This window comes from Ovis aries, chromosome 15 (genome assembly GCF_016772045.2).
Source record: "Ovis aries strain OAR_USU_Benz2616 breed Rambouillet chromosome 15, ARS-UI_Ramb_v3.0, whole genome shotgun sequence".
Classification (NCBI taxonomy): Eukaryota; Metazoa; Chordata; class Mammalia; order Artiodactyla; family Bovidae; genus Ovis; species Ovis aries.
This window is the reverse complement of record NC_056068.1, coordinates 19,712,159-19,738,814: the sequence shown is the minus strand read 5'-3', so window position 1 is coordinate 19,738,814 and position 26,656 is coordinate 19,712,159. Positions and strand designations below refer to the sequence as shown.

Here is a 26,656-nt window from a genome sequence, read left to right as displayed (position 1 = left end):
TCAACGTTGCCTATACATCAACTTTACCTTGGGTCACTTTGAAGGCCCCATGTGCCTTTGAAGCACTTCAAGACCTCCTTATCAATTTGTCTCAGATGGGTATAGGGATCAGTTTTAAAAATCTTCCCAATTGATCCCTATGTGCGTCCAAGTCTAAGATCTATTTTAGTAAGCCTTTATTTATCTTCTATCTCTTTTTACTTTTAAAAAGAATCCATTTTCTGAAAATTAAATAAACACTGAAAAAACCAACCCCAAACTTAAATGAGCAGATATCTTAAAATAAAAAAGAGAAACTTGGAAACTTCCGGTAGAATGTTTGTGGTCTCACTGTCCTGTCCTCAACAGCCTGACTTGTAGGTGGTGATAAGTAGCTGAGCCACAGGCCCTGATAGGCAAGTCTGGCTTTGGCTGGAGAACCTGGTTCAGTTCAGCTCAGTCCCTCAGTCATCTCCGACTCTTTGCGACCCCATGAATCTCAGCACGCCAGGCCTCCCTGTTCATCACCAACTCCCGGAGTTCACTCAAACTCATGTCCCTCGAGTTGGTGATGCCATCCAGCCATCTCATCCTCTGTCGTCCCCTTCTCCTCCTGTCCCCAATTGCTCCCAGCATCAGAGTCTTTTCCAATGAGTCAACTCTTCTCATGAGGTGGCCAAAGTATTGGTTTCAGCCTCAGTATCAGTCCTTCCAATGAACACCCAGGACTGATCTCCTTTAGGATGGACTGGTTGGATCTCCTTGCAGTCCAAGGGACTCTCAAGAGTCTTCTCCAACACCACAGTTCAAAAGCATCAATTCTTCAGTGCTCAGCTTTCTTCGCAGTCCAACTCTCATATCCACGCATGACCACTGGGAAAACCTGGTAGGGTTTCTCAAATATTCTCACTCACCCCAGCCTCTGCATGACTCTAGATGTGTACATCAGTTCTCTATCTAGCATCCTCTGCCTTTGACAAGTCACATGTTTTCATCTGGTCTGAAAATTGGGCCCCTGGAGTCATAGCAGCTTCCCTCCCTTGCCATGATTTCCCTTCACTTCGCTCTCAGTTTCCTCTAGCAGATGCCAGCATAGGTACACAAGCTTTTATCTGCAAACCTTGGGGCTGCATATGTCCTGAAATTCAGCATATCTTAGGCTTTGGAAAGGCAGATTCTGCGTTCCATGTCTTATGGACTTTTAGTGTGGTGAAGCAGTACCCTGTAATCAAGCACTTGCCTGTTTCTTCAGGAAACATGGGACTACTCCCAAGAAATAGGATTAATAATGACTGCAAACAGTCTCATGTCTGTTCAACTTTGCCACCAAATAACTCTGCTAGAACTTTGTGAATAAAAACCTTTAGTTAGACCCAGAGAGCAAGGAGACCTGTGGTAGCAGTATTATTTAAAAATTGTTTTGCAAGACTGCCTTTTCACTGACTTTACTGGTTTTTCTCATTGCTTATAACAGAAACATTGTAACATGAAGTTAAATGCATTTCCATTGTTGGTTGCTTTCTGAGTGTTAATACTTTCCCTTTTGTCAAAATGGAAACCCCAGATAACCCTAGATTTTTTGCTGGGGGAGAATAAAACTAAAATAGATGGAAAAAACAGACCTTTAGAAGCTGTTACCATTGAACCCTGTTGACTCAAGCTCGGAAAAGGAAATAGCTGATTTAAACCTCAGGTGGGCCATTTCAACCATGGTCATCTTTATAACTCTCTTCAGCCTTTAGACATCTTTCCCTGCTCTAATCATAAATTATTTAGTCTTCACAGTTGTAGTAGCTGAATTTCTATTGTATTGGCCTTCCTCATATCTGTCAGGACATGGGTCCAGGGGTTCCAGTGGGGGAGGTGGGCATGTTGTGGAGATCGAGCTGTTAAATATCATGTTACCTCATTGTTTCCACTGGCTAGTGAGGCCCAAGGGAACTCTGAGTCATATGCATCTATTTTCCTGTTAGATTAGCTACTTGTTAAGAGTGGATTTTCTTCCTTGTCTGCTCCTTAGATCATGTGGTATAGATCGTGGATGGTTTAAAAATTCTAATGTTTTTCTTAATAGTTGATAGTAGAGTTTCCTTCGGGAATAAGTGGTCTTAAAAGAAGAAAATACCTTGGAGCAATTGGGTATTAAAAAATAGGCCCACTGTAGAATGCAGAGGGTGAGGGCAGACAAAATGGAGGGTAGAACTACTTTATATTAAAAAAAAAAAAAAACACGAACAAACCAAAACTGGTAGTCATTGGAGGGGACAGAAACAGAATAGCTGAGCAAGGTGGATAATCGGCCAAAAAGACTTTCTAGAACAGAATGACTATTAATAGTAATTGTGATGGATCAGTAGTGCAATCCCCATCTATTACTTAATTTTTCTAAACTTTTTGTAAAATCTGCTACACAGAGGCTTTGTGTGCATAATTGCGGGTGTGTCTGTAAAACTAAGAAACGTAGCTGAAAAACCTACCAAATAAAGAACAAGTTGCAAGATGCTGAAAGGTTGTTGCTGAGCTGTGAAAGATGCCAGGATTCTTGGCCTCCAGAGGAGAAGAAATCAAGCAGGGGCTAGTGACGAGGCTTGATCGCTCAGAGCTTTTGTGTAATAAAGTTTTATTAAAGTATATAAGAGGTAGAGAAAGCTTCTGACATAGACATCTGAATGGGGCAGAAAGAGTGCCCCCTTGCTAGCCTTTAGCAGTATGTTATATACCTATCAGCAAGCTGTTAATTAGAGAAAGGAGATGTCTTAAAACTCAGAGTGGCACAAGGCCCCTCACCCACAACATGCAATTTTCAGATAACATTGGCAACAGGTGAGTCATCCCGGGCCAAAAAACAATTGACATGACTCTTGAAGAAAGGCAGCTTTCCAAGCAAATATATAGTTTCATTAACATGGATTAGGAGAAAAATGTATGAGTAAAACACACAGGTTTGTTGAGCTCTTATCAGTTCTGAGTCTTAAGCGAACTGACTTGAAGAAACACAGAGTTTAGGGTAAATAGATAGTTCATTACCATAGCTTAAGAAAAACATTTCCACAAGAAAAACACATTGGTTAGCTTAAGGTTTGAGAAAAGTTAAGTTTAGGTGGAGCCAGGTGTCGTCATGGCAACACAGAATTTTAAGAGAAACCTCCTTTTAATTTTGTATAGAGAAGGGGGAAAATAAATCTGACACTTGTAGTTTGCTTCCTTCTGCCGCTTAAGAGAGAGATAAAGAAATGTCTGACACTTGCAGTCTATTTCCTCCATTTGGAGACCCCTAGCCTGTTACCCTCTCAATGCCAAGTGGAGAACAAGAAATCAGCTGAAGCAGAAGGTGGTCATGAAAATGAAAGTCCTCCAGAAATGCACGGAAATCTTGGACAGGGATTTAGGCTTTCAACATGAGGTGTGTTGGAGACCAGTCTTATCTAGATTTTAAGAGGCAAGATGACCATGAATATTATGTAGATTAAGTAGTAAACGCTTAACAAATGTTACAGATGACATTAAAAAATGATAAACATTGGACTTAGTAGAATGTTATAATTATCTACAAAATGGAAAGGGTCCTGGAGAAGAAATTAGAGGTTCTGGATGTGAATTTTTTCTTTCCATTTTTAAAAATTTTTTTATTATTTTATTTTATTTTTTCTTTTCTTCAACTCCCACCATCTTTAATTTTCCTAGAATCAAGATACAATGAACTCTAGCAGGACAGTTACCACTATTTAAGCCTTAAACTTAAGGTTCTTTAAATTAGTTCAATATTTGTAAATATGAGAATTCACATTCTATCACATTCTAAATAGTGAAAAATTTACTCAATATTAATCTAATTACACAAAATTTTGTATGCAGCACACGGACTTTTATATTGCAGCATTTTTATTTTTTTATTTATTATTTTTTTGGTTTTTATTTATTTTTTAAAAATTTTTTTAATTTATTTTTTTTTTAGTTTTTATTTTTTTTAATTTTAAAATCTTTAATTCTTACATGCATTCCCAAACATGAACCCCCCTCCCACCTCCCTCCCCATAACATCTCTCTGGGTCATCCCCATGCACCAGCCCCAAGCATGCTGTATCCTGCGTCAGACATGGACTGGCGATTCAATTCTTACATGATAGTATACATGTTAGAATGCCATTCTCCCAAATCATCCCACCCTCTCCCTCTCCCTCTGAGTCCAAAAGTCTGTTATACCCATCTATGTCTTTTTTCCTGTCTTGCATACAGGGTCGTCATTGCCATCTTCCTAAATTCCATATATATGTGTTAGTATACTGTATTGGTGTTTTTCTTTCTGGCTTACTTCACTCTGTATAATCGGCTCCAGTTTCATCCATCTCATTAGAACTGATTCAAATGAATTCTTTTTAATGGCTGAGTAATACTCCATTGTGTATATGTACCACAGCTTTCTTATCCATTCATCTGCTGATGGACATCTAGGTTGTTTCCATGTCCTGGCTATTATAAACAGTGCTGCGATGAACATTGGGGTACATGTGTCTCTTTCAATTCTGGTTTCCTCAGTGTGTATGCCCAGCAGTGGGATTGCTGGGTCGTAACGTAGTTCTATTTTATTGCAGCATTAAAAAAAAAAATGAAGTATAGTTGATTTATAATGTTAATTTCAGGCATACAACAAAGTGCTTCAGTGATATGTGCATGTATAACTTTTTTAGATTCTTTTCCATTGTAGATAGGCTATTATAAGATATCGAATATAGCTTTTCCTTTCCCATACAGTAAATCCTTGTTGTTTATCTATTTTATACATTGTAGTGTATGTCTGTTAATTCCAGACTCCTAATTTATCCCTCCTCCTCCCCTTTTACCTTTGGTAGTCATAAGTTTGTTTTCTATGTGTGTGAGTCTATTTTTGTTTGTGAATAAGTTCATTTTAATAATTTTTTTAAGATTCTGCAGATAAGTGATATCATATGGTATTTGTCTTTGTCTAACTGACTTCACTTAGTATGACAACTTTAGGTACATCCATGTTGCTACAAATGGCAATGTTTCATTGTTTTTCATGCCTGAGTAATATTCCACTGTATGGAAACAACCTAAATGCCCAAGATCTGTCAATGGGCATTTAGGTTGCTTCCATGTCTTGGTTATTGTAACTATTTGCTGCTGTAAATATTGTAAATATTTACATGGTGGTGCATGTATCTTTTCAAATTAGAATTTTCATCTTTACCAGATTTATGAATGTGGTCTTTTTATAAGATCTTATCTATAAAAAATTTTTTTTGCCTATCTGTCTTAGCGTATGAAGATTTGCAACCAACAGACCACCTCCCACAGCTTTTCACTGTGTCCTTAAAATATATAACTGATTCTTCCTCTTAGACAAGGAGAAAAGAGCAAAATTCCTACCCAGAAAAAAACGTTAACCCAGAATTATCAAATTTTGATTTCAGCAGATAAAACACCAAAAATAGATTATAGGAAACTCTTACTTAAATGTTTTAAATCCCGTGGATGGAGGAGCCTGGTGGGATGCAGTCCATGGGGCCACTAGGAGTCAGATACGACTGAAGTGACTTAGCAGCAGAAGTATTATAGAGATTTACAGTCTTGACCAAAAGAGGATATAGGTTTCTCATTAAATTCTGTTTTAATGTGTCTCCAACTTCTATAACAGCTTTTTGGTCAACTTGTTTCCTTTAGATATTACTGATTTTATTTATTTATTTTTATGTTGTATTTTTTTATTTTATTTTTATTTTATTATATTTTTTGGTTTCATCAGTCTTTTATTTATTTATTTATTTTTATTTATTTTTTAATTATTTTTTTTTATTTTTTTATATTGTATTTTTTTAATTAGAGGATTATTACTTTACAAGAGTATGGCGGTTTTTTGGCCATACATCAACATGAATCAGCATTAGGTATGCATATGGCCCCTTTCTCTTGAACCTCCCCCCCTCCATCTCCCTCCCCATTCCACCCCTCTAAGTTGTCAGAGAGCACTGGCTTTTTGTTCCTTGTACCATACATCAAACTCGTACTGGCTATCTATTTTACATATGGTAATGTATATGCTTCAAAGCTGTTATATTTACTGTATATCAGAATCCAACAGAAATTGTAAATCAACTATATTCCAATAAAAAATTTTCAAAAAGAGCAAAAAAATTGCTGATTTAAAAAACTGACAACTTAAACTTGCCATACACACAAAAACAGAAGCAGTCCACAACACATTTGCCTTTCCTTCTGAAAGTTTTACAATGCATTATCATTAAGCAGTCTTTTACCTTTAAACTTAAATGGCCAACAGAAGCAAACAGTTCTGAGAATATTCTTCCACACTTAAGGACTGATTAAGACTAGGATGGCAGGTATTAGGCATATTATTCACTTAGTTTTGTGAACTTTCTGGGTTGACTTAGTGACCTTCCCAGCTCCAGCTGTCTTCTCATCCACTGACACTCAAGACAGCCGTCTGTCTCATGTCACAGGCAGCAAAATCCTTAGAAGGACTGTCAGAAAAGCTCTCAAAATGCATGAGCTTTCTAGGAACCATATGAACCATGCCAGCGTCACCAGCTTTACAGAATTTGGAGCCACTTTCCAGCTTCTTCCCAGAATAATAATCAACCTTCTTCTTCAGTACAGCAAACTTGGAAGCAACACGAAGTGCACAAGGGCATAGCTGGCAGTGATTTGGACTGGATGCCATAGGATAATTTCTTGAGCTGTGAAGCCAGCTGCTTCCACTGGTGGGTCATTTATGCTTTCACAAGTCACAATGCCACAATCAACATCTTTGAAAGATATGTTCTTGACATTGAAGTCCATCTTGTCCCTGGAAAGTTGTTGCTATTCAGTCACTCAGTCATGTCTGACTCTTTGTGACACCGTAGACTGCAGCACTCCAGGCTTTCCTGTCCTTCACTATCTCCTGGAGTTTGGGTCCATTGAGTTGATGATACCATCTACCTGTCTCATCCTCTGTCATCCCCTTCTCCTCCTGCCCTCAATCTTTCCCAGCATCAGGGTCTTTTCCAGTGAGTTGGGTCTTTGTATCAGGTGGCCAAAGTATTGGAGCTTCAGCTTCAATATCAGTCCCTGCAATGGATATTCTGGGTTGACTTCCTTTTCGATTGACTGATTTGATCTCCTTGCTGTCCAAGGGACTCTCAAGAGTCTTCTCCAGCACCACAGTTCAAAAATATCAATTCTTTGGCACTCAGCCTTCTTTATGGTCTGGCTCTCACATCCATACATGACTACTGGGAAAACCATAGCTTTGACTATACAGACCTTTGTTGGCAAAGTAATGTCTCTGCTTTTTAATATGCTGTCTAGATTTGTCATAGCTTTTCATTCAAAGGACAAGTGTCTTTTAATTTCAAGGCTGCAGTCTCCATATGCAGTGATTTTGGAACCCAAGAAAATAAAATCTCACTATTTCCATTGTTTCTCCATCTCTTTGCCATGACGTGATGGGACCGGATGCCATGATCTTCATTTTGAATGTTAAGTTTGAAGTCAGCTTTTTCACTCTTCTCTTTTACCATCACCAAGAGGCTCTTTAGTTCTTCTTGACTTTCTGCCATAACGGTGGTAACTGCCTCATCTGCTTATCTGAGATTATTGATATTTCTCATGGCAATCTTGATTCCAGCTTGTGATTCATCCAGCCAGACATTTCACATGATGTACTTTGCATAGAAGTTAAATAAGCAAGGTGACAATAAACAGCCTTGGTGTACTTATTTCCCAAGCTTGAACCCATTCATTGTTCTATGTCCAATTCTAACTGTTGTTTCTTGACCCATATACAGGTTTCTCAGGAGGCAGGTAGGGTTATCTGGTATTCTCATCTCTTTAAGAATTTTCCACTATTTGTGTGGTTCACTCAAAGCTTTACAATGCATTTCAAAAGATCTGACTTCAGTTGTAATGTTGACTAGAGTAAATTATGCTGGGTTTGAGAACACCTGTCTCCACAGGGACAGTACCAATACCACCAATTCTGTAGACACTCTGGAGGGGTAGATGCAAGGGTTTGTCAGATGGAAGAGTTGGTGGCAGGACCCAGAGGTTCAAGCAGCATGGTTTCATTGGCATTGTCGTCTTTATGAGTGACTTTCTAATACTTGAGCCAAAGCGTGTTTGCATTTGGCTGCAGCATGCTGTCACTCTTCCAAACAGAAACTGGTACAAATGATACGTGTTGGAGCTATTGCAAGTTTTCTTAATGTAGGTGCTGACTTCCTTAACGATTTCCTCATATTTCTTCTGGCTGCCGGGTGTCTCAGTGGAATCCATTTAAATACCAATAATTAGTTGTTTCATTCTCAGTCTACAAGCCAGAAGAGAACACCCTCATGGGTCTGCCCATTCTTGGAGATACCTGCTTCAACTTCACCAACACCAGTAGCAACATTCAGGACAGCACAGTAAGCCCAAGGTGTGCCTATAGTCATGCTTTTTGTAGCCTCTGTGTTCCAGGGCATCAGTGAGACTACTTGCTGGTCTTGAATTTCTATAGGAAATTTCAGTGATGATACCATGCCCATGTGCAGCTTTCACTTTGTCCAAGATCCAGGCAAAATTGAAGAAATCCTATCCTGTATCAGTCACCCCCTTCTCAAATTTTTCCTGTGGTTCTTTAGTTGATACCTCCATGTTTGTAGACCTTGTGGTGTAGACTTGCTGTAATCTATGTTTAGTGAGAACAATATTGGCATGAGTCTTTTTCTTTCCCATTTTGGTTTAGATTTAGTTGTGCTACTTGTATCCTGGCAGCAAATCTGTTGTGAAAAAGTAGGTTTGAATTCTGCGGCATTAAGTAATTATGTAACTTTGGGAAAAAGCTTTACTCTGAGCTGCAGTTTTCTTACCTGACAAAGGATAGAAAAAGCTAATTATTGGTTTTCTTATCTGTAAAATAGCTTCAGTGTTAACTAAAATGCTTGAGGACAGAGTTCAGAATTTGGAATAAGAAATATACACATAAAATACCTATGTTTGCATCTGGCTCCTGCCACTCTCTGGCTGTGCCACCTCAAGTTAGTTGCTTAAATTCCTAAGCCTCAGTTTCTTTACCTATAAAGTATAAAATGCCTATGCCTCAGATGGGCTTCCCACATGGTGCTAGTAGTAAAGCACCCATCTGCCAATGCAAGAGACATAAGAGACATGGGTTTGATCCCTGGATTGGGAAGATCCCCTGGAGGAGGGCATGGCAACCCACTCCAGTATTCTTACCTGGAGAATCCCACGGACAGAGAGCCTGGAGGGCTACAGTCCATAGGGTCACAAAGAGTCAGACACAACTGCAGTGACTTAGTGTGCACAAACACACACACACTCACACACACACATGCCTCAGAAGGCTTTGAAAGGATTAAATATTTTAGCCTAGGTAGACATGCTTGACGGATAAGGCAATGGCACCCCATTCCAGCACTCTTGCCTGGAAAATCCCATGGACGGAGGAGCCTGGTGGGCCACAGTCTATGGGGTCGCTAAGAGTCGGACAGAACTGAGCGACTTCCCTTTCACTTTTCACTTTCATGCATTGGAGAAGGAAATGGCAACCCACTCCAGTGTTCTTGCCTGGAGAATCCCAGGGATGGGGGAGCCTCATAGGCTGCCATAAATGGGGTCACACAGAGTCGGACACGACTGAAGCGACTTAGCAGCAGCAGAGCAGGCATGCTTGATAAGTATTAGACCCATCTCTTTCAGATTTAAATTCAATTTCCTTGCTCGGTTTCTTTCTCCATGACCTGGAAAGGGAAAAAATTTCTGGTTCTGTTGTACAGGGTGGTCCAACTTCACACCAACTTAGTTCTGTTGAGAAAAGGAAATAATGCTAATTCATCTTTGCATTTATCAATTGTATGGAATTTAGCAGCAATATTAAAATCCATATGCCACTATGGTTACTGATATGAGGTACTAAGTATTAACCAAGTAGGTGCTATTTAAGGAACGGCATCCAGGGAGGTGATAAATTTTGCCTACAATTTGTTTTATTACTATGTAGCTTTTATATCTCTTATAAAGATAATACTTTCCCAGCATCAATTCTAAATCCCAAGTCTTTTTGTTTTAACAGTCCTGGAAGACACAGTAGTAGTGGAACTCTCGCTCACTTTTTTCACCCCTGGGAATAATTGGAAGCTGTATCTGTCACCCACCTCAATCCTAACCCCACTGAACTGGGAATAACTCCATTTACGTTTACAGCAAAAGATAGCCCACAGCGAAGAAGATATGAAATCCTCAATTTTCCTGTGCAGACAGAAAGTCCATTTCTTTACCTGGATCACGTCCCAGTGTTTCTTCTCACTAAATAGCCAGCCATCATCAGGATGCCTTGGACAGGACTTTATGTCACTAAATACTGCTTTTGCAGTATTGTTGAACAAGGGGACAAGTCGAACTATCTTACATCTGTCTATATTTCTTCCCACCTTCCTAGGTTTCTAGTATCATGAAAAGGGAAAAGGAGCTCTTCTCAGGACCTAAGAAGTGTTGATGGGCCACCTTTTCTGCCCTAAATCTTGTATTCCCTGTCGGTCTCATGCTGTCTCCATTTCACCCACAGTTTGTACCTGAGCTTTACCTACTAAAGAAACCTAAACTTGGGGTAGTGGGTCTGAGAATGGGAGGAAAGCGTGTAACATTATACAGGGTGTAAAAATATATATTCTTAATTTTGCTTCATATTTTCATCCATTATCTTAACGGGATGAGATCTTAATGGGAGTATAGGCTGTATTGACCCAGTCCCTTTATAATCACTCCTAGGTTGAAAAAGATGGTTCTAAGCTGATGAAGAATTTCCAAATGATTATTGTATTTCAAAAAATACTCTACTAGGCATTGTGTTGATATGTGCTGCCTATATTCCTGAGCTAATATTAATATTTCTTTTAATTTGTATTGCCCATAATCCTTTTTTGCTGAGTATTAATGATCTAAATTCTAAATTCCTAAAAGAAATGAGCAGATGATGAACATTTCTCTACCATATTGTCATTAGGATGGTAATGGAGCACAAAAATAGTTGGTGCTGATTTATTTTGCCCTGGAAACTCAGAATACCCCAAGTTATAAATGTACCTTAAACTGAGAGGTTCAGTGTTTCAGTGTAGATGTAACATCAAAACTATGCCTTCGATTTTGATTGATGAGCAAGAAGACCTTTGTCAGGTCAGCATGATGAAATTGTGCTAATAAAGGAAAATGAGACAGAAAAATGGTTTTAGAGGTTCAGAACTTTATTAGAATTAATAACTAAGTGATAATGAGCTCTAAATATATCCTATAATGAACACAGGGCAAGGAATATCTAACTTAAAGTAGACAGGCTATTTTCTGGAAGTTGATTATTTTGTAACTCAGCATAGTTTCACATAGGATTAGTAAATGGTGGTTGTTTTCTCAAGGCCGTATATGCATTTGAAGTCCTAGGCCATATGTGAGGCTTAGGACTTCAGAGAATGGTGTAGGCATGGGGTGAAGAGGGCAGCAGGTTCAGGGAGCTGGAATAAAATCAGGCTTCTCTGGAGCGCTGGGGTGAGTAGTCAGAGTCACCTGGAACATGCATGCTGCAGTCTAGTTCCAGTGATGGCCCGTGGCACCTGGGCCTTCTGACTTATTGAAGTCTGACCAGTAACCACAAAGCCATATCAATTCAATTTCTTCAATGCTTATTGTACATGCGTGCTAAGTCACTTCAGTCATGTCTGACTCTTTGCAACCCTATGGACTATAGCCCACCAGGCTCCTCTGTCCAGGCATGAATACTAGAGTGGGTTTTCTATGACATCCTCCATGGAATCTTCCTCACCCAGGAATGGAACCCGTGTCTCTTACATCTAACCTCACTGGCTGGTGGGTTCTTTACCACTAGCATCACCTGGGAAGCCCAAGCGCTTACTGCTGCTGTTGCTAAGTCACTTCAGTCGTGTCTGACTCCATGCGACCCCACAGACAGCAGCCCACCAGGCTCCTCCATCCCTGGGATTCTCCAGGCAAGAACACTGGAGTGGGTTGCCATTTCCGTCTGCAATGCATGAAAGTGAAAAGTGAAAGTGAAGTCACTCAGTCGTGTCTGACTCCTAGTGACCCCGTGACTGCAGCCTACCAGGCTCCTCCATCCATGAGATTTGCCAGGCAAGAGTACTAGAGTGGGTTGCCATTGCCTTCTCTGAAGTGCTTACTGCTGCTGCTGCTGCTAAGTCGCTTCAGTCGTGTCCGACCCCATGTGACCCATAGACAGCAGCCCACCAGGCTCCCCCGTCCCTGGGATTCTCCAGGCAAGAACACTGGAGTGGGTTGCCATTTCCGTCTGCAATGCATGAAAGTGGAAAGTGAAAGTGAAGTCACTCAGTCGTGTCCGACTCCTAGTGACCCCATGGACTGCAGCCTACCAGGCTCCTCTGTCCATGGGATTTGCCAGGCAACAGTATTGGAGTGGGGTGCCATTGCCTTCTCTGAAGTGCTTACTAAATCTGTGTAATTCTCCTTAATTTTATTATCAGCACCATCTCCCACTAGGACTCCTGGAATAATTTTCTAATCACCCTGCTCTGCATCCACACTTTCCCATTGAGCATCCATAATACAATCAAACATCTTTAAAGACTCAACTTTTAGAGAATTATTGCTGTATTTGAATCTGTCAATAATTTTCCATTGTCCTTTCAATAAGGCCCCAAATGCTCAATGATCAAAACATTTAAATTCCATTCAGTGATGGTAAGGTAGGCAAAACTTTCCCTAACAACAAGCAGTTGTAATGAAAAGGAGATTGCGATTTGTTTGGCCAATTAACTGACATTTCAATATATAGCTATTAATAAAATAACTCCAGTATTTAATATAACTCAATTTTATTCAAGAGTCATTAACTCATGGTCTGCAGTCCAGAACCCGCCTGTAAACATGTTTTGTTTAGCTTATACAGTATTAAAAAGATTTCAGGCAGTATTTTAAAATTGGGAGAAAGAAAATAACTGAGACTTCCAGCTCTCTTAAACCTGGGAGAGACTGAAGACCTGGGATTCATATTCCCCTCCCGGTAGCAAGAAGCTGGAACAGAGTGGCAGGTGTCCGTTTTATGGAGAGCAGTGGTTCTCAAACATTTTAGGTGGGCATGCAGTATATGACGGAGAAGGCAATGGCACCCCACTCCAGTATTCTTGCCTGGAAAATCCCATGAACGGAGGAGCCTGGTAGGCTGCAATCCATGGGGTCACTAAGAGTCGGCCACAACTGAGCGACTTCACTTTCACTTTTCAGTTTCATGCATTTGAGAAGGAAATGGCAACCCACTCCAGTGTTCTTGCCTGGAGAATCCCCCAGGATGGGGTCGCACAGAGTCGGACACGACTGAAGCGACTTAGCAGCAGCAGCAGCAGCAGTATATGAAAATCACCTGGATGCCTTGATAAGCCACAGATTGCAGGTCTCACCAGGGAGTTTTCAATTCAGTGGGTCACGATCCAAAAATGTGCATTTCTGACTATCTACCAGGTGAGGCTTATGCTTCAGGTCTGAGGTCCACACTTTGAGAACCACTGAGGTAGGAAATGTGCTGGTTCCTGTACCTTGGGTCTCTGTTGCCGCTTTATCACCAAGCTCACACTACTACCTTTAGTCTATTTAGAGAAATATTTCCCCCAATGCATCTCTCCAGATAATGGCGGGGGGAGGGGGAAAGGACTATTTGTCTTTGTAGAAGCAAAGAACATTTCAACATGTTTAAAATGCAAGCATGCAAACACTAAAGGCCTTTTTACTCAAATGCAAACACTTAGGCCTTTTTGCTCAAACTTGACTTTGTGAGCTGTTTTATGGCAACTTTCACACACACAAGAAGAGTTTGCCAATAAACCTGAAACTAAGGATTTCAGTCATTTACAACTGCGTTTGAGCTCCTGGCTCTATTACCAGCTTTGTGACTGTGGGAAGATTTTGAATCTTAGTAAGATTCATTTCCTCATCTATAATATAGGGATTTTTAATGATATGTATGTTAAAATAAAAAACAAATGGAAACCAGCCTCGAAAATTCCCTAAGCAGACGAAATCAGCAAAACTTAATTTAATTTATTTTGCAAGACTTAACTTGACCTGCGTCATTTCTTGCTTATGCCTCTGGAAATCATAAGGAAAACTTAAACTGTTTCCCAACATTGTTGAGGTAACCACGGATTAATTCCCTATCACTTAAGAAAATTCTAATATTATAGTCTATCACTGTGAAGAATAAACAGTCACTTCACTGCTTTGTCATTTTATAAGCTGCTTTACAAATTCCAGGTACAGAGAGGCCTGGTGGGCTATAGCCCACAGGGTCACACAGAGTTGGACATGACTGAAGTGACTTAACAGAAGCTGCTTCTGTATAATATATCCCAGAGCATCCTTCCATATTTTGGTTTGAGTTTTCCCAGTTTGCAAACTGTCTTTTTGGTGTGTGTGTGTAGTGAACTTTTACTAATTACTACTTTGGTGATTTGTTGGGTTTACTTCTGCTATTTATAAACTTTTGATACCTACCCCACTGGTTTTATCATGGAATTAAAAGATTGCATGGTGCCCGGTACACAATAAAGTGTTCAATAGCTTCTATCTGCCAGTTGAATTGCTGAGATTTTAATACAGATTTTAAAATGATGTAACCAGAAGCTGGAAGGAGAGGAAAAATCTAAGCAAAAATGTAAAGCATTCAGAACATGGGAAACCTGGATCAGAAAGTTTAAAACCCAAATCGAGTAGAGGTTTGCAAAGAGGACATAGGACCACAAAAAGAGAGCCTCAGTTGTTTTTAGGGAAGGAAAAATAAGGAAGGGGCACCTGCTACTTAGAGAAATTATGTAATGTTAACAGACAACAGAAAGAAAGCAGAACTATCAAACTAGTGTTTTTATTTTTTTTCTTCTTGGTCAAAGAGAAGTACTTGCAGTCAGAAAAGGAAGAATAAACATTGGTAAGAGGAATCTAAGTTTCTTAGAGACAGAACGAGAACCATCCAAACGAGTTCATATTACCACGTCATGGGTGTGTGCCAAGTTGCTTCAGTCGTATCTGACTTTCTGCGACCCTAAGGTCTCTAGCCTGACAGGCTCCTCTGTCCATGGGATTCTCCAGGGAAGAATACTGGAGTGGGTTGCCATGCCCTCCTCCAGGGGATCTTCCTGACCCAGGGATTGAATCCATATCTCCTGCTGCTGCTGCCCTGCAGGCAGATTCCTTACCACTAGTGCCACCAGGGAAGTCCCATAGGCTACCAGGAAGAGGGCAGGCAAGATTGGGAAAGCACGAATGGCAACCCATGAGGAATCACAGAGCATGAGCACGTGTCCAACACACGTGACACAGACTTTGTCCTGATTTCCAGAAGAGACAAGAGTCTCCTCAGTCTCATAACTTCATGTATTATAAACCAATAAGCTTGATGTTTAGCCCAAGTGAAGCAGTACATGGATTGTTTATAAGCATTTAGAGGGCTTCCCTTGTGGCTCAGCTGGTAAAGAATACACCTGCAATATGGAAGACCTGGGTTCAATCCCTAGCTTGGGAAGATCCCCTGGAGAAGGCAAAGGCTACCCACTCCAGTATTCTGGCCTGGAGAATTCCATGAACTGTATCATCCAGGGGGTCACAAAGAGTCGGACATGATTGAGCGACTTTCACTTTCATAAGCATTTGGAAAAGGCAAAAGATGATTATAAACATTAATTCCTAAATGTCAGTTTTGTCCTTTTCCTTTCTGGGATAATTATTCAGCTACTAAATCATGAAAATTAGTCACTCATCTGGTGAATAGCTATTGAACACCAACAAGGTGCAGGAATAGTGTCTGTCACATTTTTATTGGAGACACGAGCAATACATTCATGTATTAATGAACATGGGATAAAATCAAGTGTTCTAGGAAGGAATGAGACAAAAATCTGAACAGGTACACAAAAAAGAGTGGTGGCAGTTTTTACTGAATGGAATAATAGAAAACAAATTACCTTTTAGACTTAAAATATATCAGTGACGTTGAGATATCTATTAAGATACAGCTATATAGCTCAAAGGCCCTGGACTGGAGATACAGATGTGGGGTTAATTAGCATGTATGATTGTCAGATTTTCCTAGTGGCTGAAATTTCTGAGTGTTGAGTGAGAAGAGAGCTAGAATGCAGGGGAAAGGCTAGAATGCAGGGAACACTAATACTAAAGAAAAGAAGAAAGGTACTGACAAAGAGGCCTGAGAGACAAAGCTCAGTTTGATGAGAGGAGAACCGAGAGAGTGCTGTTATCCGGCTGAGGCGGGAGGGCGCTGCTCCGCGGTGTTGAGGGTGCGCGTGGTTTGGAGACATGGCTTGTTGTGACACTAACTGGCACTGATGTGTGACTTTTGTGCATCAGTCCTCAGCTGTAGGACTACACCCTCACCTCAGGATGAAGGAAAGGAAGAGGGAGATGGACTGAGTGCTCAAAGAATGAGAGGTCTGCAGAAATGGTAAAATGAAGGAGCAAGAAGTAACAGCAGAAGCTGTTGAAAATGTAGATTCATATGGTGATTAAGATCATGTGCTATTGAGTGGGCAGCCAAATACTGGTTAGAATAACTGAGACTCGAAATAGCATTGTTGGAACAAATGGTCAAATCTAGCAGAGTGAAAAAATGTCATAGGATGCATATCTGTTCCTCCACTTGTCCAGGGAATTGGCAAAGTGCTGAATGAAACAGACGACGACAAATTCTGTGGAATGAAGACATATATACCACACTCACTCCTTTTTTTATTTCCCTTAAAGGGACAATAAATATTTGATTAACATCTTCTTTTTTTAAGAAGGGATTTTAAGAGAGCAATGAACTCAATCAACATTTTCCATCTGGACACAAAAACGTGGAATTCAACTGAAAGTCATACAAATGAAAAATACCTTTCAGATTTTATGTTGTTGTTCAGTTGCTCAGTCATGTCCAACTCTTTGTGACCCCATGGACTACAGCTCGTCAGGTTTTCCTGTCCTTCACCATCTCCCAGAGCTTGCTCAAACTCATGTCCATTGACTCAATCATGCCATCCAACCATCTCGTCCTCTGTCATCCCCTTCTTCTTTTGCCTTCAATCTTTCCCAGCATCAGGATCTTTTCCAATAAGTCAGCTCTTCCTATCAGGTGGTCAAAGTTTTTGAGCTTTAGCATCAGTCCTTCCAGTGAATATTCAGGGTTGGTTTCCTTTACAATTGCCTGTTTGATCTCCCTGGAGTCCAAGGGACTCTCAAGAGTCTTTTCCAACACCACAGTTTGGAAATTACCAATTCTTTGGCCCTCAACCTTCTTTATGGTCCAGTTCTCACATGACTACTGGACATAACTTTGGCAATACAGGCCTTTGTCAGCGAAGTAATGGCTTTTTAATATGCCATCTAGGTTTTGTCAGATTTTATAGCTGACTTTGAATGCACTAACAAAAATGTTAATAACATAAATAACATTTTGAGCATTTATTGTGTGTTATAGATGTTTTATATGTATAGTAGATATATGAATCTCATTCCAAAGACTCAGTTAATTTAGGAAAATACCTTAATCATTTCTTCTAAATCAATTCTATGCTAACTCTCCTACTGCCTAGCTGAGAGTAATAATTTCAGGTGGTTTTTGTCTCTCTCTTCAGTCCTGGGTTGAGACAAACGTTATGGAGGGATTTACACTGTCCATTATCTAGTAAATTGGGCAAGTGGGGGAGTCATCTGCTGAAGTTGAGTTACCCTAAAACTGCCTTTGGCCTGGAGCACAGCCCTGCCGTTTAGGGTTGGAGGCTCACACAGATGTTTTGCTGTATCACGTAAGGGCAGGGAAACTTTAAGAGGCAATGGACCATTTGTGCTGAGACTTTGCAAGAAACCATTTCCTCTTTGGGATCTGACTGCCTCCCCAGGAGCACTGCCCAGAAAGAAGGGAACTTGGCTCCAGGACCTCCACCATTCTGTCTGTTCCACTTGCCTCCCCTTTACGTTCCCTTTCTCAGCCCATGAAAAACCCTATTCTAGAAAGATAGTGGATGAAATTATGGCTGTCTGACCCCTACATCTCCCATATGTTTTGTCTATACATCATCCCCAAGCTCTAAGTTTCCCCTTTAAAACTTTTTGACCAGCTGCATCCCCTCCCTGCAGCAACAAGATCAGGGTTGCCCATATTTTTGGAAAAGAGGAAATGCCAGGAGAAAAATGTGACAAAATAACTGTGTCACCACACCCACAATAAATTATTTGTTCTTGAAGCAACAAATTTAGATAACAAACTGGTAGAGTCATTGATGGTTGCAAGAAAGTGTCCTTCCAAATCTAAAATCTGTAGTTCTGCTAATGCTAGGGGAGGCCAGTTGGTTTGTGCTGCTGGAAAGGACAGGAAAAATATGGGCATCATTTGAGGTATAGGACAGCAGTGGGTCAGACACTGGGAAAGGGCTCTGACCATTATATCTGAAAGTGATTTCAAGATTCTTAAGAAATGATGTGAATGGAACTGAAAACTCTTCTCTGATGCCTAATTGTTGACTTTGCCTCCTCTCTCAAGACCTCTAGTCATTAACTTCTCTTCCAGGTTAGGCCCTGCCATTTCCTCAGCTCCAAACCCCTGGCTGTGCCTTGATAGGACATCTCAGCCCTTGGACACCCTCATTCTTCTGCCTTGGGGTCAGGACATGGCGGGCTCTGAAATTTTACAGGACATTATTGTCAATGAACATTTCTCAGTGTGAGGTGGTTAAAGCCCTGTGATAAAGTTTCAGGGGCTTCCAATCATGTTGGAGAAATGAGTTACATGCATAGCGCACCCCATCCCAAACAGCCTCTATGTCACTGCTCTAGGAGTTGGGAGAAGGACAGGAGCACGAAAAGGAACTCTCAGCTGCTGAGTCAAGAAGGCGTGCACTTGTGCCACTTGAGTTGCAACTGCTTTTCAAGCCCCACCTAAAAATAACTCAAGCTTGATCTGCAGAAATTCTGCCCTGAGTGGGTATGCCTGTGTTCAAGAAGGATGAGTGATTCTTAGACCTCAGCAACTGAGCAGGAAGTTTCGACCTCAGCAACATCAGCAATTAAGACTAATAATATCTCCCATTCTGCTTTGAAGATGGGAAGACTATATAGGTGAAAGAGCACTAGCTGCTGTTCAGATATTTACTGGGGTTGTTCATTATTATTTCACATTCAAGAGGTACAGCAGGTGCTTTTACATTCTGATCTGACTACTAAATCCAGAGTGAAGCCCTTCCCTCCAAACTGATCACTCTGGTGTTTAATTAGCTTCTGAAAACCTCAGACTACCAAAGCACCCATTTTAAAAATTGCTGTTTAAGATGAATGTCCTACCCTTTTATGTTGTATTTTTGAAATGGATTTGATCAGAGTAGTCCTCTGATATTGTAAATATCTACACATCAGCTCATCTACTTTCAGATTAATCAAAATATTTAGGCATCTTCAGAGCAATTTCTCATATTCATAAAACAAGGCTATGGTTATTGACTTCCTGATATTATGTTTTGGGAAATCTCTGTATAACTTGTGTACAGGGAATAAAAGCTAGTTTCATGGAACTACACTGTCAGAGTAATGAAAGCTTTAAAAGTACGTTGATTCAAAGCCTGCCAGGCTCTCCCCCTCCGGCTGCGGCGAGGTGCCCTAGTGAGTCTTAGAAGGAAGGAAGCTCTTCCTTTGCCCCACTTCCTGTGCCTTCTCAGAGCTGGGCTTCGAGCCAGTGGGAACAGAGAACGGCCAGACAGTTAAAAGGTCAAAGGCCGCCATGGTGTTCTCAGCATCTCTCAAAGGTTCTTAGGAAACGAGTTGCAGGGAGCTGAGTGGCAGCGAGTGTACCTCAGAGAGTACACTTGAGCGTTTTATTTCACATGATTACATATGCAAATTGGTTTTTGATTCCCTGGGTGCCACGGGGGTTACGGGGTGTCGAGGGAGGTGGAAGAGAAGTGTGCTGGGCATGCATGGGGAGTGGAGGAAGCTGGTCTGGGGTTAAAAATGTGCTACAGACATTTCCCTAAAGTGAAAAAGCCCCACAGTCACAAAAATCCAGACAACCAGGCAAGAACTGTGAATCTGAAAAATGAGACTGAATTTCCAAGTGACATATGATAATCCTGTGATACATTAAGAATTCTACATTAGCAAGGACTTTTTTTCCCCGAATACTTCATAACTGGCTTTTTGAAGTTTTCCTGTTATAGTCAGGTAAGTTAACACATATCCACCCTGCTGTCTATACTAAAACAGGAATGATGAGTAAATGTCTGTGACATTTTGCTTAATTGGAGTCGGTGTTGGGGAACCTTTTGACTGTTAACGGCTACAGGCATAACCTTTATTTGTCTTCACTAATGTGGTTTGAGAAGATGCAAGGTTGTGTTGGAAAGCGTAGGCAGAGGTGGGGAATTTTGAAAGCATATGAAGTTGTTTATTAGCTTTGTACATTTGTGACATTTCAAAGACAAAACACGAACTTTGCAAAATCGCATTCTTCAATGATAGAAATAGTATAACTAGGATATGGACGTATAGATAAAAGAGAATGCAGTCTGTTTGAAACACATTATAAGGTTGAAAATCCTTATCAAATTTGCCATTTTCCCCACAAGGAAAGTGTAAGAGATCTAACTGAGATGTGCTGCCAGACATGGGAGGGTACACCACAGGAGGAGGGAACTGGATCAGGAAAAGTGGGACTTGGGGAAATAAAATGCAGCAGAGACCGGAGGTAAGGGATTTGGACCTTGCACAGCATTATCTAGAAGGTCTGACAACAGACTGCAGGTGATGGCTGGGCAATGTTAACCACAGAGAATTTCAGAGCAAATGATGTTCAAGGGTCTTACCAGCACTGCCCAAGGGGAAGATGTAATTCAACACTTTTTAGTAGTGACATTTTAAAAAGTAAATAGGAACAGGTGAAAGAAACTTTAAGAACGTATGGCGTTGAATCCAGTACATCCTGTCAACAGGAGGCACTAGCTACTTCCAGTGCCGGGTAGCCACGCGTGACTATGACAGGGAAGAGTTCAGTCAAGTTTTGGCACCAGGGAAGTCTTTCAGAGGAAGGCTAGCCTCATGAGGACTGATGGGAACTCTTCTGTTAACTGTTAGTTCACAGAAGAGAAAAAACAGGTTAGAAACTTCATCAAAAAATTTCCATCTTATTTGCAGTGAAAGCTATAAACATTAAAATATCAGTGAGATACTGTTTCCCACCTGTCGAAATGGCCAAAGTTTTTTAAAAATCGCAGTTCTTTGAACGTACCCATGCTGCTATTAGCAGTGTAAATTGTTATAACTCTTTTTGAAAACAGATTTACATTTCATGTCAAACATGCTCGATTTTTTTTAACTTCTAAGATTCTACTATGAAAAACAATAAGATTGATTATTTACTGAATGATGATCTTAAAACATAATATGCTTCAACGCCATTCTCCCAAATCATCCCACCCTCTCCCTCTCCCACAGAGTCCAAAAGGCTGTTCTATACATCTGTGTCTCTTTTGCCGTCTCGCATACAGGGTTATCGTTACCATCTTTCTAAATTCCATATATATGTGTTAGTATACTGTATTGGTGTTTTTCTTTCTGGCTTACTTCACTCTGTATAATTGGCTCCAGTTTCATCCACCTCATTAGAACTGATTCAAATGTATTCTTTTTAATTGCTGAGTAATACTCCATTGTGTATATGTACCTCAGCTTTCTTATCCATTCATCTGCTGATAGACATCTAGGTTGCTTCCATGTCCTGGCTATCATATAAGAAACAAATCGCCAGTCTATGTTTGATGGAGGATACAGGATGCTTGGGGCTGGTGCACTAGGATGACCCAGAAGGATGGTATGGGGAGGGAGGTGGGAGGGGGGTTCAGGATTGGGAACATGTGTGCATCCGTGGTGGATTCATGCTGACGTATGGCAAAACCAATACAATATTGTAAAGTGAAACAAACAAACAAACAAAAAAACATAATATGCTTAGTGTATGTTTGAAGTCTTTTAATTCTAACACCAGCCCTGCATGTGCTAAGTCACTTTAGTCATGTCTGACTCTTTGTGACCTCTTGGACTGTAGCCCGCCAGGCTCCTCTGTCCATGGGATTCTCCAGGCAAGAATATTAGAGGGGATGCCATTTCCTTCTCCAGGGAATCTTCCCAACCCCAGGATTAAACCCGCATCTACTTTTTGTCCCCTTCACTGGCACGCAAGTTCTTCACCACTAGCACCACCTGTGATGGAGTTATTATTATCCAGTTTTAATCCCTTGAAATAAGCCAAAGTATGGAAAAATTTATTGTCACTGTGTTATTATAACATCATTAAAAGAAGCAAAAAATTAAGCTCCCTCCACCCACTAGGAAAAAAACAGATAAAAAACTTAATTCAAAAATCAAGGAATGATTACTTAACGAATACTCAAGGCAATTGATGTTTTTACTAAAGTGTTCTTAAAGATAAATAATTACATGGAAAATACATGTCTTAGTCTGCCATTGCCTCAATAAAGCCCTATAACTGAAGCACTGAATCTGCGTGGCATACAACAATAAGCATTTATTTCTCATGCACACATTTGCAGATTTGCTAGGATGCGGCTTTGCTTTGGGCTTCAGATAAACTGGCTTTGGCTGCAGGCTTATGTATGATGCGCTGTATTCATTTTAGAGCCTGTGATGAAGGACATCTGCTCCTGGGGGAAGCTCTTCTCATGGCAGATCCCTGGAGTGCAAGAGGGCAGGGGGCACAGAAGCAACAATAACTGCACAGCAGAGTCTAAGCGTCTGCTTCCTTCATGTCTGCTAACTTTCCAAAGCGAGTCACATGGCCAAGCACCCGGCCCAGATCTGAGGAGTGGAAAAGTTCCTCTCCCTGCCTTGAGAAAGTGGCAAGAAAGTTATACACAATTTTATTATAGCAAAATAGAGAATTCAACCTACCAAGGTCTGGTTTCCAACACTGTTATTCACATCCCTGCCACATATACTCACCCCCATTCCAACATCCCTCCAACTCTCATTCCATGACGGCACCAGGCCAAGAAGAAAGCACCTCTGGACCTACATCTAGATGTCATTCCTTTTGGTCTAGAGACCTTTGAGCTAAAAGAGACAAGTCATCTCTCTCCTCCCACATCTTACGTACAAAAGTGGAACAGGAACAAGATGACCACAGTAAACACCCCCATTCTAATAGGGGAAGAGTGAGAAGCATATAGTAGTCATGGGCTTATAGCAATTGCAAAATCCTGGTAGGCAAATGTTGCCAGGTTCCCTTACCTGGCTGAAGAGAATGTTCTTGGATTAGATTCCATACTGTGCCCTGGGAGAATCTTCCTATACCCTAATCTGGTCTTCCCTCAAGCTCTTGGTGCTGCTCTTTGGGAGGTCCTTCTTTGCCAAAACTCCCCTCTGGCCGTGTCTGAAGGCAGCATTAGAGAATATGCTCAATTTGGTAGCTGAGCAACCTTCTCAGCTTGCTTCCTGCCTGAAGATAGTTGGGGAAAGAGAAGGTATTTTCATATCTAAAAGAGCCATGATCACTTTTAATTCAAGCTGATGTAAATTTTTCTCAAAACAGTTAAATTTTTCATTCCTACAAATTCTAGTATTTCTGAGCTCTGTTCACTCTCAATTCTTTGAAAACTCACCTTGTTTTTCTCCGTTTTCATCTCTTACAGTACCTTTTCAAATGCAATTAGCACCAGCCCACTTATCCTATCAACACTGTACGTTGCGCTTGCCCGTCATGCCAACTTTATCAAGTCCACTTTCAGACTTTCGGTTTATTTAAAGTAACAGCTATAACAAATGCTTCACCACTAAATAACAGGGATCAACATTGTTCCCGCCTCCCGTGACAATATCCCTGTTGCCTGCTCTCTAGTTCCCAAGCTGCTGGCACTTGTTTCAGGATTCGTTACTGCAGCCTCCTATTTCTAGTCCTTATTTTAGCCTTAGTTAGCTATTGTCACAATAATGCTATATAACAAGCAGCTATAAAATCTTAGAGGCATGCAGCAATAAGCATTAATTTCTCACTTATGTGGGTTGGCTGAGGTTTGGCTCAACTTCCAGCTCAGTGGCAGCTGGGCTTAGGTCTTGGCCTTGGGTTGGATTCACGTCTGCTCCACTTGTGGTTGTTCCATAGCCACGGCTGCATGAGCTCGTTTCATTATGGACAAACACATTGCAAGAGAACAAGCCCGGCCACGTCAGCCCATCCAAGCCTGTGCTTGCATCATGTCGCTTTGTCTTTTTATTCTGTATTTTTGATGCTTTAGCATTTTGGGGGCCTTGCTAACCCTGGAGGGACTGCCCCTCCCAGGATTAGCGGAGACAGTGAATAACTAAGTATTCTGGTATACCTTTTTCATATGCAAACCGATATAGAGGCCATACTCCCAACCATCTCTTTCATGGAGCTCTTACATTCTTGGCCAATATTTCCCTGCTCTAATCACCCCAGGGCCAGGTGCCAGACAACTAGGAACAACACAGAACCCACTGAAACTATTAAAAATAGTCAATCTGCTTACGCTGCTTTATCCATTCCTTCCCACAGAAACCACAATAAAGATCTTGCCCACATTTTCCCCTTGTTCCTTCTGCCTCCTGACTGACCCTGTGTGGCCTGTAGTATGGTAGGTCTCCTTTTCTTGAGATCTGTAAGTGAACAAACACTCTCTTCAATGGCATTTATTTCTGAATCTGTTGGCCTTGCCATACCTGAATAACTACTAATATCCCTTTGACCAATTTAAGTCACTTGGCCAAGCCCAACATCAAGGTGTGAGGTACCCTCTGCTCACCAGCTTTGGCAAGGATGAGTACATGCTTCCATTAGCAGGGAGTGAAGAATTGGACACTGTTTACCAAATGGCAAGCCTGTGGATGTCTAATTCTATTAGAGGAATTGGGACTCTGGAATCCCAATTCTGTTAGAAGAGTTAGGACTCATAATTCAATTAGCCAAAGCTGAGATAGGGAGTATGATTTCAGATATATAAACCGCATCTATGCAGAGAAAGTAGTCTTGAAGGAAATACAGTGAAATATTAATAGGGTATATTTTGTGGTGCTAAGACTGTGGATGATTAAAATTATTCTCTTTCTCTATTTTACCAATTGTCTTTCATGAGGATATATTTATTTTAAAATTTAAAATGTACGATATTAACTAGAAACTGAGTCTTCTAAGTATTAAACTAAAATTGCTTGAATATCTTCTGCTTAAGAATGGTCCTAAAAGCATGGACAAGAATTTGCTGCTGATTCCATGTGTTAGGACAGAAAGGCTTCCAGAGCAGAGAGCCATGAAGGACCTGGCGTGGGCCACCCTCTTTTATTTGCTATTCAAAGTGTGGTGCACAGATCACCAGCCTCAACATCACCTGGATCCTTTTTTAGAAGCACATAGTTATTCAGGTGGCTTGCATGCACATTAAAATTTGAGATGTACAGTGTTTATTATCAGTTCAGTTCAGTCGCGTCCAGCTCTTTGTGACCCCATGAACCGAGGCACACCAGGCCTCCCTGTCCATCACCAACTCCTGGGGTCCACCCAAACCCTAGTCCATTGAGTTGGTGATGCCATCCAACCATCTCATCCTCTGTCGTCCCTTTCTCCTCTTTCCCTCAATCTTTCCCAGCATCAGAATCTTTTCCAATGAGTCAGCTCTTCACATCAGGTGGCCAAAATACTGGAGTTTCAGCTTCAACGTCAGTCCTTCCAATGAACAACCAGGACTGATTTCCTTTAGGATGGACTGGTTAGATCTCCTTGCAGTCCAAGAGACTCTCAAGAGTCTTCTCCAACACCACAGTTCAAAAGCATCAATTCTTCTGTGCTTAGCTTTCTTTATAGTTCAACTCTCACATCCATACATGACCACTGGAAAAACCATAGCTTTGACTAGATGGACCTTTGTTGGCAAAGTAATGTCTCTGCTTTTGAATATGCTATCTAGGTTGGTCATAACTTTCCTTCCAAGGAGTAAAGGTCTTTTAATTTCATGGCTGCAATCACCATCTGCAGTGATTTTGGAACCCCCCAAAATAAAGTCAGCCACTATTTCCACTGTTTCCCCATCTTTGCCATGAAGTGATGGGACTGGATGCCATGATCTTAGCTTTATGAATGTTGAATGTTAAGCCAACTTTTTCACTCTCCTCTTTCACTTTCATCAAGAGGCTCTTCAGTTCTTCTTCACTTTCTGTCATAAGGGTGGTGTCATCTGCATATCTGAGGTTATTGATGTTTCTCCTGGCAATCTTGAGTCCAGCTTGTGCTTCATCCAGCCCATCGTTTCTCATGATGTACTCTGCACATAAGTCAAATAAGCAGGGTGACAATATACGGCCTTGATGTACTCCTTTTCCTATTTGGAACCAGTCTGTTGTTCCAGGTCCAGTTCTAACTGTTGCTTCCTGACCTGCATACAGATTTCTCAAGAGGCAGGTCAGGTGGTCTGGTATTCCCATTACTTTCAGAATTTTCCAGTTTATTGTGATCCACACAATCAAAGGCTTTGGCATAGTCAATAAAGCAAAAATAGATGTTTTTTTTTTTTTTTTTTTTTCTGAAACTCTCTTGCTTTTTTGATGATCCAGCAGATGTTGG

The 26,656-nt window shown here is 40.9% G+C and overlaps 1 pseudogene; it reads right to left on the bottom strand.

Annotated features, from left to right (window-relative positions):
• Positions 1 to 6,034: 6,034 nt before the first annotated feature.
• Positions 6,035 to 23,123, bottom strand: LOC121816666 (elongation factor 1-alpha 1-like; annotated as a pseudogene).
• Positions 23,124 to 26,656: the final 3,533 nt, after the last annotated feature.